Raw genomic sequence first — 13,111 nt, forward strand, 5'->3', positions numbered from 1 at the left:
GTGGAGAATCCAAAACTAGAGACCATAAATATAAGATAAACACTAATAAATCTAATAAGCTATTCAGGAGAAACTTCTTTACCCGGAGCATGGTGAGAATATGGAACTATGAATCAGAATAGAGAGTAACTGAGGTGAATAACAGAGCGACATTTAAGACGAAGCTAGATAAATACGAGGGAGAAAAAAAACAGGATATGCTGATAGGGTGCGATGAAGTCAGGTGGGAGGAGGCATATCTGGAGCATAAACATTGGTCTGGCCCTATTGGGCTGAATGGCCCGTTTTTGTACTGTAACACACACACACACACTGAGATAATGTGAAGTTCAAAACAATTATTGCAGGATTTTTATTAGCTTGTAGACATCGAATGAAAAGTAATTCGATGCTCAGCAAAAACAAAATAGCAAAAAATACACATTAATGTGAGTGACCACTGGACTACAAGAGAACAAAATGTAGACATTCACAATATAACCATTAAGCTCATATCAAAGATACACACAATTAAACCTACCTCACCGCCTCAAATAAAGAAAAGGAGGCACCTAATCTATCAGAAAATTCATTAACACCCTTCCCAGATTGCCTCCTCATTTGCATTGCACTCCAGCACCCGAAGGTGCCAGTGGCAGTGTTCTACACAGAGGGCACTGCCACCTGACGGAGATGTGAAATCTGCAGTCACTGCTCCAGAAGGCAGTCACTGAGGGATTAAGAAATGCACAAAAAAAGTATCTGAACAAGTTTAAATGCTCTGCTTAAGGAAAGGGCATCAAAGGGGGGTTTAAACCAACATTTGCTTAATTCTTCCTTCAGTTATTCCTTTATAATCACCTGCAATAGGTAAAAGTGGGACTTGAAATCTTCCTTAATGAACCCAAGGGATAATTATCTACTGGTAATAATGGACTCTCAAGATGCAGGACTGAAAATTAAAAGAAAGCCTTTTTCAAACCAATAAAAGGCAAGCATGGTTTTGTATAGATATATTTTAATTGTATTTGAAGTAGGAAATATGTATAAGCATCTTTGGCATCTTAAATGTTGCCAAGGAATTACATTGCGGTCTTTGCAACAAATTTTTCAGCTCCATTTGGTACCATGTATCATTAGCGAGTTTGTCTCACGTTAAGAAATGCAATATTTTGGAAGGGTCAGGGTAACCGTTGCTGCCAACATTAGATTCATTGGTTCAATGCCTCATGGACACCTGTGGGATCCTCCTGTGCGCAAGATGGCTGCCATGACAGCTGCTGTATTTCAAGGCAACTCTGTGCCCAGAGCATGGGTTGGTACGTTTGGGCAGATGTGATAAGGTGCTGTGACACATTTCAGTTTCATACATCTCAAGAAAGAATACTGAAATATAGAAAGGCACTAAGCTGTTGAGGCTACAATGAAACATTTTAAACAAGTCACTGAGTACCACCATGTGTAACCCCATTTTGAAAAAAAATTAAATACTTCCGACAACTACTGAAAAAAATGGTATAAAATTTAAGAGTATCCAATGGGTATGTTTCAAAACTTGGATTTAATCTATCAAATAAACATAAAAATAGATCAGTTGAGGCAACCAAAAGTCACATGAGCTGGCTATTCTCCTTGGAACATCTCAGGAGAGGTCGAGGCTATCTCGAGTCCATTGTCTTCCCACAGTTTCTTTAATAGGCAAATGGAGATTAAGTTTGTTCAAGTCAGGAAATAAGACTGGATATTTCTGGGCAATCTGAAATGCACAAAGAAAACAAATTTATCAGATACAATTTCATGTTTTTTTAAAAAACCAACTCTATACTCTTCTGTGCCGAACAGTACACTTGGCATCTCACTTCTTCCACTGCGCTCTGGGTTGTTTCCGTAACAAAGACCCTGTTTTATGTAGAATGGTCGTTAGCCTGACTCAAACCCCCTACTAGGAGGGCCTGCTAGATGGGATTGGGGGTGGGGGAAGAACAAAAACAAGTTGTGATCACTATCCCTGGGTATGTCCTGTCCCACCAGCAGGACAGACCCAGCAGAGGTGGCGGGACAGCTGTCTACAGTAGGGAGGGAGTTGCCCTGGGAGTTCTCAACATCGAATCCAGAACCCATGAAGTCTCATGGCATCAGGTCAAACATGGGCAAGGTAACCTCCTACTGATTACCACCTACTGCCCTCCCTCAGCTGATGACTCAGTACTCCTCCATGTTGAACACCACTTGGAGGAAGCACTGAGGGTGGCAAGGGCACAAAATGTACTCTGGGTGGGGAACTTCAATGTCCATCACCAAGACTGGCTCAATAGCACCAGTGCTGACCGAGCACTAAAGGACATGGCTGCTAGACTGGGTCTGCGGCAGGCGGTGGGGGAACCAACACGAGGGAAAAACATACTTGACCTTGTCCTCACCAATCGCCTGCCGCAGATGCTTCTGTCCATGACTGTATTGGTAGGAGTGACCACCTCACAGTCCTTGTGGAGACGAAGTTCCGCCTTCACATTGAGGATACCGTCCATCATGTTGTGTGGCACCATCACCGTGCTAAATGGGATAGATTTCGAACAGACCTAGCTCTGCAAAACTGGGCATCCATGAGGCGCTGTGGGCCATCAGCAGCAGCAGAATTGTACTCAACCACAAACTGTAACCTCAAGGCCCGGCATATCCCCCACTCTACCATTACCATCAAGCTAGGAGACCAACCCTGGTTCAATGAAGAGTGCAGGAGAGCATGCCAGGAACAGCACTAGGCATACCTCAAAATGAGATGTCAACCTGGTGAAGCTGCAACCCAGGACTACTCGCATGCCAAACTGCATAAGCAGCATGCAATAGACAGAGCTAAGTGATCCCATAACCAATGGATCAGATCTAAGCTCTGCAGTCCTGCCACATCCAGTCGTGAATGGTGGTGGACAATTAACAACTAACAGGAGGAGGTGGCTCCACAAATATCCCCATCCTCAATGATGGGGGAGCCCAGCACATCAGTGTGAAAGATAAGGCTGAAGCATTTGCAACAATCTTCAGCCAGAAGTGCCAAGTTGATGATCCATCTCAATCCCAGCATTACAGATGTCAGACTTCAGCCAATTCGATTCACTCCGCATGATATCAAGAAACGACTGAAGGCACTGGATATTGCAAAGGCTATGGGTCCTGACAATATTCCGGCAATTGGACTGAAGACCTGCGCTCCAGAACTTGCCGTGCCCCTTGCCAAGCGGTTCCAGTACAGCTACAACACTGGCATCTACCCGGCAATGTGGAAAATTGCCCAGGTATGTCCTGTACACAAAAAGCAGGACGTCCAATCCGGCCAATTACCGCCCCATCAGCCTACTCTCAATCATCAGTAAAGTGATGGAAGGTGCCATCAACAGTACCATCAAGCAGCACTTGCTTAGCAATAACCTGCTCAATGATGCTCAGTTTGGGTTCCGCCAGGGCCACTCAGCTCCTGACCTCATTACAGCCTTGGTTCAAACATGGACAAAAGAGCTGAACTCAAGAGGTGAGGTGAGAGTGACTGCCCTTGACATCAAGGCAGCATTTGACCGAGTATGGCATTTAGGAGCCCTAGCAAAACTGGAGTCAATGGGAATCAGGGGGAAAACTCTCTGCTGGTTGGAGTCATACCTGGCGCAAAGGAAGATGGCTGTGATTGTTGGAAGTCAATCATCTGAGCTCCAGGACATCACTGCAGGAGTTCCTCAGGGTAGTGTCCTAGGCCCAACCATCTTCAGCTGCTTCATCAATGACCTTCCTTCAATCATAAGGTCAGAAGTGGGGATGTTTGCTGATGATTGCATAATATTCAGCACCATTTGCGACTCCTCAAATACTGAAGCAGCCTGTGTAGAAATGCAGCAAGACCTGGACAACGTCCAGGCTTGGGCTGATAAGTGGCAAGTAACTTTTGCGCCACACATGTGCCGGGCAATGACCATCTCCAACAAGAGAGAATCTAACCATCTCACATTTACATTCAATGGCATTACCATCGCTGAATCCCCCACTATCAACATCCCAGGGGCTACCATTGACCAGAAACTGAACTGGACTAGCCATATAAATACCGTGGCTACAAGAGCAGGTCAGAGGCTAGGAATCCTGAGGCGAGTAACTCACCTCCTGACTCCCCAAAGCCTATCCACCATCTACAAGGCACAAGTCAGGAGTGTGATGGAATACTCTCCACTTGCCTGGATGGGTGCAGCTCCAAAAACACTCAAGAAGCTCGACACCATCCAGGACAAAGCAGCCCGTTTGATTGGCACCCCATCTACAGACATTCACTCCCTCCCCCACCGACGCACAATGGCAGCAGTGTGTACCATCTACAAGATGCACTGCAGCAACGCACCAAGGCTCCTTAGACAGCACCTTCCAAACCCACGACCTCTACCAGCTTGAAGGACAAGAGCAGCAGATGCATGGGAACACCACCACCTGCAAGTTCCCGCCCAAGTCACACACCATCCTGACTTGGAACTATATCGCTGTTCCTTCACTGTCGCTTGGTCAAAATCCTGGAACTCCCTTCCTAACAGCACTGTGGGTGTACCTACCTCCCATGGACTGCAGCGGTTCAAGAAGGCAGCTCACCACCACCTTAAGGGCAATTAGGGATGGGCAATAAATGCTGGCATAGCCAGTGACGCCCACATCCCATGAATGAATTAAAAAAAATTTGTATAAATCGTAAAATATGGCAAGGTGCATCACAAGAGCCTTATCAGACAAAATGTTGGCACTGAGCAACATATTAGGACAAGTGACCAAAAAGATAGGTTTTAAGGAATGTCTTAAAGGAGCAGAGAGAGGTAGAGACACGGAGAGGTTCAAGAAGGCGATTTGAGCTTAGGGCTTAGGCAGGCGACAAGATGGCCGTCAGTGCCGTCCTTACCCGGTCTTGCCTATATGTGATTCCAGTGCCAGCAATGCAGTTGATTCTTGAATTATCTTCAGACACCCGAAGAAGGCCTTCTGCACCTCCTGCAGCTGGCCAGCGGGCTATGGAAATGTCAGTGCGACGCTTTCAATTAGCTGAATGTGGACAAGTGCAAACCAACGCCATAGCCAAGCAGCTGAGTCTACTGTGAGACACCCATTGGGTGGGGCTGGCCTTTTGGGTGCCATGTACTCATCTCTCAGTTCACACTCACCACCTGCTCCTCCACTGTGAACAGATAGTGGCTGGTACCCTCACGTTCTCCAATTAACAATATGTGCGCTCGTCATTTAGTCACGGCTGTGGTGGTAAGAAAAACCGTCTTGCATTTCTATAGCGCCTTTAATGATCTCAGGATGTCACAAAGCACTTCACCAATGAAGTACTTTTGAGTGTAATCACTGGTGTAGTGCAGGTAGTGTGGCAGGCAATTTACCCACAGCAAGATCCCACAAACAGCAATGAGATAAATGATCAGATATTTGGTTTTAAGTGTTGAGTAAGGGATAAATATTTTCTAGGACACCGAGGGGAACTCACTGCTCTTTGAATACTGCCATGGCCTCAGTTTAATGGCTCATTCAGAAGATGGCACCTCCAACTGTGCAGCATGCATCTTTCATTTCACTTTCTCTTTGCACATTATTGCCTCACTCTGAATAGTTAGGCCATGGCAATTGTCATAACCTTTTCAACATCATACTAAACCTCGGCTGAACCAGAATGACTGCACTGAAGTGTCAGCCTGGATTTTGTGCTCAAGTTTTTAGAGTGGAGCTTCAAACCACAACCACAACCACAACATGTGAGAGTACTACCACCAAGCTGAGGCGGAGATATTTCATTAAAACTACCGTCAGGTCCGACTAGGATTGAAGTCGTCTCAATTCGACCATGCATTCTGTGCTGCACCACAAGTTCAAGATGAGCCTTTCTAATAGCATTACAGCCCTCTAACTCATCAACATTTCCATTAGAATTACTTGACAGAAGGAAACATCGCCCACTGTGAGTGCCCTTGTGATGGATGCAGTAAGTTGCAATACTAAGGAAAGCATGTAATTACATTTTCTGCAGCTTTATTAATCCCGTGAAATTTAATAAGCTGCGGATGTGTTTTCTATCTGAAAATTTGTTGAGGGAAAGAACAGGACAGAATTATATCGTCAAAAACAATTCCTGTTTACTTTCTTTTTGTGCTAGCCATGACTTAGTTGGTAGTGCTGTCAACTCTCGAGTCAGACAGTTGTGGGATCAACTCCCACCCCAAGACTTCAACTCGTAATTCAGGTTGACACTCCCAGCACAGTACTGAAGGAGTGCTGCACTGTCAGAGGTGCTGCCTATGGAAAACACATTAAACTGAGGCCCTGTTTGACCTCTTGAGTGCATGTAAAAGATCCTATGGCACTACTTCAAAGAAGTGCAGGCGACCTGGCCAATATTTATCCCTCGACCAACACCACTAAGACAAATTATCTGGTTATTATCTCATTGCTGTTTGAGGGACCTGGCTGTGTGCAAATTGGCTGCCGCGCTTCCGACATTACAACACTGGCTGCACTTCAAAAGTACTTTCAGATGTCCCTGATGTTGTGAAAGGGGATATATAAATGTAAGCTCATTCCTCTTTTCATTTTCCTGTTACATATTAATGCCTCACTCTGCATCCTCAGATTTTGGAATCTGTCATACACTTTTCATCTTTTTACCAAACCTCGGCTGAACTAGAGTGACAGTAATGGGCAGCAGTAACAGGAACAGCAAAAACTGGTCTGGAAACTACATCAATCTTTTCTCTTTCACCAGAACAGAGTGAGGCAGAAATTCACAAGGCACAAGACTGGTTCACTCCTCAACAACTGTAAACACTACCTGGCAGGGAAAGAAACCATGATCAGTGGCCTTTGATCCTGTTCCAGGTAGGTTTTTGAGTAAAAATGGCTGGAAAAAATTCTAGAGCTTCAGGCCAGGGAGTGTGTAACACTGTTCGGGTGGTGGTGAAGGGATAAGGAAGGAAGTGCACCTGTGGACCGAACCTTCTTCAATTAGAAAATCCTTATCGATTGCTGTGGATTCCAAGCTGCGGACATCTTCTGCCTGCAGGACTTCCCCAGCAGTGGATATTTCGATGTGACTTTCAAGAATGTGGCGGGATGCATCAAGTTCCAGAAGGTGTTCAAGGAGAGGGGAAACCAGGCACCGCTGTTGATCCTCACAGTGGAGTCACTCTTCACGCTGCTGTCACAATGTGACCGGGTTGTGACAATTCACCTCTACAACCCCCATGTTCCTGTGGTGGATGTACTCACCTTCCTCGCCGGGGACGTCGACGTGGCCGGCAGCAGCATTGATGTCAAGGACCCATTTGGGATTTGGACCAGCAAGCGGCAGGTCAAGGTGACCTTGAAGGTCGATGCCAATGGAGCCATCATCCATCCTCCCTCCAGCTTCGCTATTGGGGGAAGTCGAGGCTTCTTGGTCTATGCTGGGCAGCCCAGAGTTTGTCGCACCCGTGGCAAATCTGGTCACGTGGCAACTAACTACAGCACAGTCGTCTGCAAGAACTGCAAGGAGGAAGGCCATCAAACCAAGGACCATAAACAGACTAAGTGTTGCAACCTGTGCGGTGCGGCAGGCCACCTCTACAAAACCTGCCCCAAACGCTGCTTCGGTTATGCTCAGGCAGCAAGGTCCAAGGAAAGGCCAGGAGAAGGAACGGCGAATGCATCTGGTGCTGGGAAGGAGACAAGCAACCTTCTCCGCAGCGAGGAAAGTCTACCCGAGGAGGAGGAGAAAGTGGAGGCAGCACCTACCCGGTGCCCGGAAACCCCTCCTCTATAGACAGAATCCATGGAGGAGGAGGCAGCAGATGGCCAAACAGGTCAGTGGCAAGTGTACAAAGGAAAATCACAAAGAAATAACCTCCAAAAATGGAACAGGCCACCACCCAAGTGGCAAGAGAAGGCTACCGTCTGAGACAGAGTACAGCAGCTCCTCCTCACTGGACGAGGAAGCGCTGGAACGGCTGCACCTGCAAAAGAAGTGGCAGAACTCAAAGCAGCTGGAAGATAAAGCCCCCCAGCTCCAGGGCACTGGAAGCTGTGATGGGCCCAGGGTGCCCCAAACCCAAAGCGCCGAACCTAGCGACATGCCCAGCACATTCCAGCTCCGGGACACCGAGAACAAAGAAGCGTAGGACGCACTCCAGCTCCGGGAAGCCGGGAGCAGTGATGTTTTCGAGGAGGAACAGAGGGGAAAGATACCAACAGCAGAGGACAGCCCAAACCTTGCTGCCTACAAGATCCCCCCCACCGATGCCACCCCAGCAGAACAAACCCTGCATGAGGTATCAGGAACGGTTTCGGAGCCCAACGAACGTGAAACAGCTCGCGTACACTATGGGTATGCAGGAACATACCATAGGACTGGGACTAGCAAGGACAAATGGTGTGGGAAGCAACAACTAACTTAAAGATTGTTTCAATTAACGTGCATAGCATTAAATCCACTACGCGATGTGTTTCAACCTTAGACTACCTCGCCAAAGTCAAAGCTGACCTGCTGTTTCTGCAGGAGTGTGGAATACCACACCTCAGCACCTACAGGCAATGGTTGCGATGGTGGTCCCACGGGCCATCGATCTGGTCAGGGGGTAATGATTCCCGTTCCTCCTGCCTGGGCATTCTGCTGCGGGGAGGTAACTTCACCATCTCCGAAGTTAAGGAGGTGGTGGGCTGTCGCCTCCTCGTAGCAGATGTAATGTACAACAACGCTCCGCTCCGGTTGATCAACGTGTACACCCTGGTTCAATGCAGCGAGTGGCTGACTGTCTTCCAGCAGCACCCACTGCTGCTGGCGACGTCCAGGCCGGTCATTCTAGGCAGTGACTTCAACTGCATCATCGATGCAGCTGGACGATCCGGCAGTGACAACAGCAAACTGGACGCTACGTCCAGATTCCTAATGAAAACAGTAAAAGATGCCAAACTGCACGACATCTTCAGCAACCCTGCAGACGGAGCGCAGTGTAGATACACCTGGTCAAGACCAGACGTGTCTGCCCATTCCAGGATCGACTTCCTGTTTGTGTCCCGTGCTTTCACGGTCCGATCCACCAATGTCAAGCTGGTGTTCTTCTCTGACCATTGCCTCTTACTGGCCGACTGTCACTTACAGGACGACCAGCGGGTTGGCAGGGGGACATGGAAGCTCAATACTACACTGCTAACCCCAGAGAACGTTGCAGAACTCAAAAGGGATTACAAAGGTTGGAGAACCGTGAAACCCCTCTGAGTCTCCAGTTCACTGGTGGGAGGTGATCAAGGAGAACATCAAGAGATTCCTTATCTTCAAAGGTGTTAAGAGGGCGAGAGAGAGACAGAGGGAAATGTCCCGACTCCAGAAAGGAATGCAAAATCTGCTCTGGCTGCAGTCGATGGGGGTCGAGGTCAAGGAGGACCTCCATGAGGTGAAGAGCCAGCAGGCCTCGCTCTTTGCCACGGAGGCCTCCAAGATCATCTTCCGGTCCAGAGTCTGCTCCGTTGAGCTGGACGAGACGTGCTCGTGTTACTTCTTCCAAAAGGTACACAGAGAGAGCTCTGTTATCAGCAGCCTGAAGGAAGAGGATGGCTCGGTAACATCTTTGCAGTCCGACTTACTAAGGATCAGCAAATCCTTTTATGCTGGGCTGTACGACGTGAAGCCCACAGACAGCATGGCTTCCCAGTCCTTCCTGTCATCTATCACGGAGGTCTTAAATGACAGCATGAAGGAGAGACTGGACAAACCACTAACGCCGTCAGGTCCTTCGAGACGAGTAAAACCTCCGAAACGACGGCCTACCGGTTGAGTTGTATTCGGCTCTATGGGACTGGCTCGGCCTAGACCTGCACTGTACCCAGCAGGAAGATCTCAACAGTCTTGCGCTACTCAGGTATTCGATCGCCTATGTACGGGACAGGAAGGTGGACACCTGCCTCATCAGCTTGGACCAGGGGAACGCTTTTGACAGGATATCACACACCTACATGATGGACGTGCTCTCCAAAATGGGGTTTGGGGAAGGAATCTGCAATTGGATCCAACTGCTCTACACAAACATCAGTAGCGCAGACTCAATCAATGGGTGGGAATCGGAAAGTTTCCCGATCCAATCTGGAGTCAGACAGAGCTGGCCTCTCTCCCCAGTCTTGTTTGTTTGCTGTATCGAACTGTTTGTTGGGTCCATTAGGAAGGATGCGGGTATAAGAGGGTTGACAATCCCTGGCAGTGAAGATACTCAGGTAAAAGCCTCCCTGTTCATGGATGACGTCGCCGTCTTCTGCTCGGACCCGCCGTTGGTTTGCAGACTGATGAGCATCTGCGACCAGTTCGAACTGGCCTCGGGAGCCAAAGTTAACCACGGCAAGAGTGAGGCCATTTTCTTTGGGAACTGGGCTGACTCACCCTTTGACCCCTTCACCGTCAGGTCAGACTACCTGAAGGTGCTGGGGATATGGTTCGGAAGGGCAGGGACGTGCACCAAAACCTGGAAGGAGCAAGTAGCCAGGGTACACCACAAACTGAGCATGTGGGAGCAGTGACCTCTCTCCATTGTGGGCAAGAACCTGGTCATCAGGTGCGAGGCGCTCAGTTTGTTGTTTCATGTGGCACAGATCTGGTCCATACCCCACTCCTGCGCCGCGGCGGTCATCTGAACCATCTTCCGCTTAATCTGGAGATCTAAAATGGACCGGGTCCGGAGGGACACGATGTTCAAACCTCTGGATAAGGGCGGGAAAAATGTACCCAACGTGGCCCTCATCCTGATGGCTACTTTCGTGTGCAGCTACATCAAGCTGTGTGTAGAGCCCCAGTAGGCAAACACCAAGTGTCACTATGTGCTGAGGTTTTATCTGTCCCTGGCGTTACGAAGGATGGGCCTGGTCACTTTGCCACGGAATGCTCCATCCAGTTGGACCGTGCCGTACCACCTATCCTTCATGGGAAAGTTTCTGCGGGAAAACACCTTTGATCACCAATCCATCAGATAGTGGTCTGCATGGAATGTCCTTAAGGCCCTACGGGAAAAGGAGATGGTGGATCCGGTCGGATGGTACCCTGGGCAGACTGCCAAAGTCATTTGGCGGAATGCCTCATCACCAAAACTTTCAAACAAGCACCAAGACATAGCTTGGCTGGTGGTGAGAAGGGCCCTTCCCGTCAGATCCTTCCTGCACGCCCGGAGTCTCGCCCCCTCCACATGCTGCCCTCGAGGTGGCTGTGGTGGGGAAGAGACAGTTGTCCATCTCCTTCTGGAATGTGTCTTTGCAAGGCAGGTATGGAAAGAGATGCAGTGGTTTTTGTCGAGGTTCATCCCAAGCAGCTCTGTAACACAGGAGTCTGTGCTCTACGGGCTGTTCCCAGGGACATACACTGAGATAAACATCAACTGCTGCTGGAGGACCATCAATTCGGTGAAAGATGCTCTTTGGTCTGCCCGAAACAGTGAAAAGAGTTGTCCACGACTGAGTGTTGCAGACTGGCACATTCCAAGGTCCAGGACTACGTGCTGAGGGACACACTAAAGCTTGGGGCAGCCACGGCAAAGGCTTAATGGGGAAAGATCATTTGTAAGGTCCTCCCACCAAAGTGAACTGAGGGGCTGGACCCATGGGAAACCCCTCGGGCTGTATACACCAAATATGGGTTTGCTGTAAAATGTACATGGCATGTAAAATAGAATGGAAAGGTTGTGAGGCAACTCACTCCTGTATCGAAGAAAACTGATTTCTTTTGCACTTTTTGGAACGTCAACTTGGTTCTGTTTTGAACTGTTTTTGTAATGCTTTTTTTTTTTTACAGAATTTTACGAATAAAGTATATTTTTGGGAGAAAAAAAGAAATTCACAAGGCAAGCGACAAACTATGATGGCATATATAAAAATAGGTGTCAACAGGGTCATTTACTGGGATGCACATGTTTGCTACAGTTTCCTCTGTCTGCAGCACGCATCGAACATGACTGTGTATTGGTCAAAACTCAAGTGTCACTTTTCCATATTCAAATTTCTGTACTGCACTTGCAGTTGGTTGGGTGAAACTTGACATTCACAATACAAATCAGAACTACTGAATCTACCAATCAATAATGGACAAGGAGTTACCAACAGCCAGGAACAGAAATATTTGCAATAAATCCTGATGCTTTCTGGCATTGAAAACAGTGCAGTTCATGTTGGTCTATGTAAAATTGGAGATAACCAAGTGTGGCATTTTCCCTCATGTCCCACACCGACCATTCTTCAGCCTTGCTGAGTTATCCCATCTTCTTCTAATCTTACCCCTTGCTGTGTATTCACAATTCCTTCCAACTTTCCCGTCTGTGATCCTGAACGATCTGTCCTTAGCAAAGGCCTCAGCTTCATCCCCTTAAATCCCCACGTCAATGAATTTTGAGCTCAGCGCAACGCTGAGCTCTCCTTCCGTCACCTTCGGTTACCATTTCTTTGGCCAGGCGTCATCTCCTCGCACAGCGGACCCTTTTACCCATCTCCAGTATTCTCCCTCCACGCGGCCCCCTCCTTCTGGTCCCTTACACTCTGTTGATCTTTTAATTGAGAAATGCCGGCGTGACATTGGCCATCTCAATTTCTCTGCTTCCCTCATAGAATGGTTACAGCACAAAAGGAGGCCATTGAGTCCACCGAGTCTGTCCTGGCTCTCAGCAAGAGCAACTCAGTTATTCTCAATCGCCTGCCCTTCCCCTGTAGTGCTGCAACTTTTTTCTCTTCAGATAATTATCCAATTCCCTTTTGAAAGCCATGATTGAATTTGCCTCCATCACACGCTTTGGCAGTGCATCCCAGATACTAATCACGTACTGTGTAAAAACGGTTTTCTTCATTTCGCCTTTGGTTCTTTTGCCATTCACCTTAAATCGTTTTTTTCTGGTTCTCAACCTCTGGTTTTGTGAAAGGGAAATCATGTTTAACCAATTTATTGCAGTTCTTTGAGGGAGTTACAGGTGCTGTGGATAAAGGGGAACCAGTGGATGTATTGTACTTAGATTTCCAGAAAGCATGTGATAAGTTGCCACAAAGGTCATTGCAGAAAATAAAAGCTCATGGTGTAGAGGGGGTGGTGGGGGGGGGGGGGCGGGCGGGGGAGATAACATATTGGCAT

The 13,111-nt window shown here is 47.9% G+C and overlaps 1 protein-coding gene across 3 annotated transcripts in view; it reads right to left on the minus strand.

The window, feature by feature from the left end:
• Nucleotides 1–323: 323 nt before the first annotated feature.
• Nucleotides 324–13,111, minus strand: part of mthfd1l (methylenetetrahydrofolate dehydrogenase (NADP+ dependent) 1 like) — a 188,433-nt gene continuing 175,645 nt past the window's right edge. For all 3 annotated transcript variants that reach the window (XM_068044467.1, XM_068044468.1, XM_068044469.1), the window contains one exon: nucleotides 324–1,735. The gene's annotated coding sequence lies outside the window, so the exon portion shown is untranslated. The remainder of the gene's footprint in view (nucleotides 1,736–13,111) is intronic.

Source organism: Heterodontus francisci, chromosome 13 (assembly GCF_036365525.1).
Source record: "Heterodontus francisci isolate sHetFra1 chromosome 13, sHetFra1.hap1, whole genome shotgun sequence".
NCBI lineage: Eukaryota > Metazoa > Chordata > Chondrichthyes > Heterodontiformes > Heterodontidae > Heterodontus > Heterodontus francisci.